The 4,623-nt window shown below is 37.9% G+C and overlaps 1 pseudogene; it reads right to left on the minus strand.

The window, feature by feature from the left end:
- Positions 1-237: 237 nt before the first annotated feature.
- LOC106773118 lies at positions 238-4,448 on the minus strand (annotated as a pseudogene).
- Positions 4,449-4,623: the final 175 nt, after the last annotated feature.

Below are 4,623 nucleotides of genomic sequence, written 5' to 3' on the forward strand. Positions count from 1 at the left end.
ATATCAAGAACTCCCAACTTGCGCTTCATGATAGAGAACATTTCTTTTCCCAGTGGTTTGGTGAACACATCGACAAGTTGTTCAATTGAAGGTACATATTTAGTTGCGACTGAGCCATCTTGAATCTTATCACGAATGAAGTGGCAATCCATCTCTATATGTCTAGTTCTTTCATGAAAAATCGGGTTAGCTGCAATGTGTAAGGCTGTTTTATTGTCACAATATAACAATGCCGGTTTAGGATGCAATATCCAACTTGCGCTTCATGATAGAGAACATTTCTTTTCCCAGTGGTTTGGTGAACACATCGACAAGTTGTTCAGCTGAAGGTACATATTTAGTTGCGACTGAGCCATCTTAAATCTTATCACGAATGAAGTGGCAATCCATCTCTATATGTTTAGTTCTTTCATGAAAAATCGGGTTAGCTGCAATGTGTAAGGCTGTTTTATTGTCACAATATAACAATGCCGGTTTAGGATGCAATATCCGTAAATCTTTTAACAATGATCGTAACCAAGTCAACTCACAACAAGTGCCAGCCAATGCTCTATATTCAGCTTCTGCTGAGGATAGAGAAATCGTCTTCTGCCTCTTTGTTCGCCAAGAGATAAGGGAAGATCCCAAAAAAACACAATAACCTGTAGTTGATTTTCGGGAAACTGGGTAACCTCCCCAATCTGAATCACAGAAAGCACGCAAAGATAAATCATTTTGTGAAGAGAAAAACAGACCTTGACCTGGGTTATTTTTTAAATATCGTAGCACACGCATTGCGGCTTTCATATGAGGCTTGCGTGGAGCGTGCATGAATCTACTCAGTATGTGTACCGCATAGGTGATATCTGGACAGGTAATTGTCAAATAAATTAAGCGACCAACAAATCACCTATATATTGACGGGTCCTTTAATAATTCCCCTTCATCAGAAAGCTTTATATTTTGTTCCATGGGAAAATCCACAGGCTTAGCTCCAAGATACCCACCATCTTTAATAATTTCCAAAGCGTATTTCCTTTGTGATATGAAAATACCTTTATTAGAACGAGAAACCTCAATACCCAGAAAAAATTTAAGATCACCCAAATCTTTTATCCGAAAATGATTGTGTAAAAATTGTTTAAGATTGGATATTGCAATTGGGTCATTACCAGTTATGAGAATATCATCAACATAGATCAACAAAGCTGTAAAAGACTTGCCTTTTGTACATGTAAACAATGAGTAATCTGCTTTTGATTGAATAAAGCCAACACTTTGAATNGCTGTAGAGAATTTGGCAAACCATTGANNAGATGCTTGTTTTAATCCATATAAGGACTTGTTGAGGCGACACACAAGATTCTCCCCCTGTCGCTGAAAACCAGGAGGAAGGGACATATAGATTTCTTCAGAAAGATCACCATGAAGAAAAGCATTATGGACATCAAGCTGATGAAGAGACCAATGTTGAGCAGCAGCCAAAGCTAATAAACAGCATGCAGTAACCATTTTAGCAGTAGGCGAAAAAGTGTCATGATAATCGATACCTTCTAGTTGGGTATATCCCTTTGCAACTAGACGCGCCTTATACCGTTCAAGAGAACCATCAGATTTGCGCTTGATTTTGTACACTCAACGACAACCAATAGCCTGCTTTCCAGGAGGAAGAGTGGTGATAGACCAAGTATTATTGGCCTCTAAAGCAGCCAACTCAGATTTCATTGCCTTTTGCCAATGAGTGTGAGAAACAACTTGATCATAACATGTAGGTTCAATATAATTAGTAATAACGGCAAGAAAAGAACGATGTTGAGGTGTGTAACGGTCATAAGAGATAAAATTACAGAGAGGATATCGTGTACCTTTATTCGGAAAAGATGATGGGATGAAAATGGGTCGGGAGACGCTAACTGATTGCAAATACAATCTCGCAAAGTTGTAGGAGGACCATGAGATCGTTGAGAACGACGTAAGGGAACCATAGGTGGGGAATTAATGGGAGGCACAATTTTGTTTTCTGTAGGTGCTGGTTGAGTATGTGGAGGATTATCTAGGATAACATTAGGTATGACAGGGTCTAGGGTGGCTGGAGGAGTGTCAATGGATTCATACAGAAAAATATCCTCATGGAAGACAACATCACGACTAGTGAAGACTTGGTGAGTTTCAAGATCATATAACTTGTAAGCTTTTTGGCCAAGAGGGTAACCAAGAAAAACACATCTTTGGGCACGAGGAGCAAACTTATGAGAAACATGAACATTAGTAGCATAAGCAAGACATCCAAAAACTCTAATGTGTGAATAAGAAGGAATTTTACTATATAGGCGCTCAAATGGTGTCTTGTGTGAAAGAAGAGGTGTGGGCAACCGATTAATTATATGGATAGTAGTGGAAACACATTATGCCCAAAACTGTAAAGGGAGATGAGCTTGAAAACGAAGAGCTTGTGCTGACTCAAGGATATGTCTATGTTTGCGCTCAACAACCCCGTTTTGTTGTGGTGTGTAAGTGCAAGAATGTTGGTAACCGGTACCTTGTTGTGTAAAAAAATCTCGTAGAGAAAAAAATTCCTTTCCATTGTCAACCCGAATATTGGCTATATTGGTATTAAATTGAGTTTTGACAAAAGAAAAAAAAATTGTAAGAAGATGTTGGGTTTCACTTTTATGGTGCATGAAAAAAACCCAAGTAAAGCGAGAAAAATCATCCACAATAGTAAAAAAATACCTAGCACCAGAAAGAGAAGGAATTTTATATGGTCCCCAAATATCACAATGAAGTAATTGAAAAGGTTTAATTGAAGAAATAGAACTAGTTGGAAAAGGAAGTCGTGTCTGTTTTGCAAGAGTACAAACATCACAAGTTTTATTTAACTCGAAAGAGAGATTTAACAAAGTTTTAGCCATGAAGTCTAATCTAGATGGAGATAGATGTCCTAGTCTTCGATGCCATAAGGTAGTAGAAGTGTTTGAAGGAGGAGATGACTTGGTGGCATGGGCTGCTATGGATTGAATGGGAGTTTGTGACTTGTTTGACGTCATTGCAACCAAGTAATAGAGTCCACCTTGTTGTTTACCCAAACCAATTGTCATCCTCGTCATCAAATCCTGCAAAATACACCAAGAAGGAAAAAAAGTTACTGAACAGTTTAAATCTCGTGTGACTCGACTTACCAACATCAAATCTACTCTGCAAGATGGCACCCCAAGCACATTTTTTAAATAAACAATTGGGCTCAAAGGTAGAGTGCCAGTAGAGATAATTGGAGCCTGGTCACCGTTTGGCATAACAATTGGTGGTAAAGAAGTGTTTTCTTTACTATTAACAAGCAAGGTTGGTTTAGAAATAATGTGATTGGTAGCCTCACTATCAATTATAAGTTTGGGTGGTGACAAACCTGAAGAAAAATTGGCGTTGTTGGCCTTAGGATTAGTTGATTGAGATGATTCATTACCCTGTAAAATAGACAACATTTGTTGGAGTTGCAAGTCAGTTAATCCATGCATTGCAGACTGCATTTGTTGCATCATTGGAGTTGTTTTAACAATATTAGCTAAAGACTGACTACTCCCATTGTGCTTAGAGTAAGCATTCTTGGTTGCTCCATGTTTTGGATGTTCAGGAGGATAACCATGTAACTTCCAACATGTGTCTTTTGTATGATAATCTTTATCACAGTGAGAACAATGCAGCGGCTTTCGATTAGATGAATTAAGACGAGAAGAAGAGCCTTGTTTACGTTGACCAGCAAGGGCTACTGGTTCATTTTTTTGAATAGCCATGGCTGAAGCTTCTATTGTGTCACGTGTGGTGCTCAAATGTCGTTGTTTTTCTTCTTGAATGATGGAAGAATAAGCTTGTGTAACATCAGGCAATGGATTCATTAAAAGGAGTTGGCCACGAATANCACTATNNGAGTCATTCAACCCCATGAGAAATTGCATCAATTTGNGCCTTTTNCTGTCAGCTCCACAAGTGNAGGTTGCATTACTATAGGAGCCTAACTCATCCCATAATTTTTTTAGCTTCGTGTAATAGGCTGCAACTGTCATTTGATCTTGAGCCAAGCAAGCAATGTCTCTCTCGATCTGAAAAATTCGTGGTGCGTGGCTTTGAGAGAAACGGTTTTGAAGATCTCTCCAAACTTCATGACCAGTTTCATAGAAAATAACACTATCTACAATATCAGGTGTCAAAGAATTAAAGATCCAAGATAACACCATGTCATTGCATTTTTTCCATGTTGTATATTCTTCTGGTTTGGCCTCAACAGAAGGTGCGGTGATAGTTCCATCAACAAAACCCAATTTGGATTTTGCATTCAAAGAGATGACCATGGCTCTACGCCAAGTCGAATAGTTGTCTCCATTTAGAGATTTGGAAACAAGAACCATTCCAGGATGGTTAGAATGATGGAGATAATAAGAACTATTGGAATTTGATTCATTTCCATAATTAGCCATGACAATAAGGATAAAAAAAAATGAGCAGAGGATCCTTCCTGCTCCCGATACCATGTAAAGAAAGAAAATAGGGAAAAACTGTCTTGTTTATTTTGAATAAATTATAAGAGATATATACAAGAGAGTTATTATTGTAATTATTCTATAATAATGTAACATTATTACTGTAATTATT

This window comes from Vigna radiata, chromosome 9 (assembly GCF_000741045.1).
Source record: "Vigna radiata var. radiata cultivar VC1973A chromosome 9, Vradiata_ver6, whole genome shotgun sequence".
Taxonomy (NCBI): domain Eukaryota; kingdom Viridiplantae; phylum Streptophyta; class Magnoliopsida; order Fabales; family Fabaceae; genus Vigna; species Vigna radiata.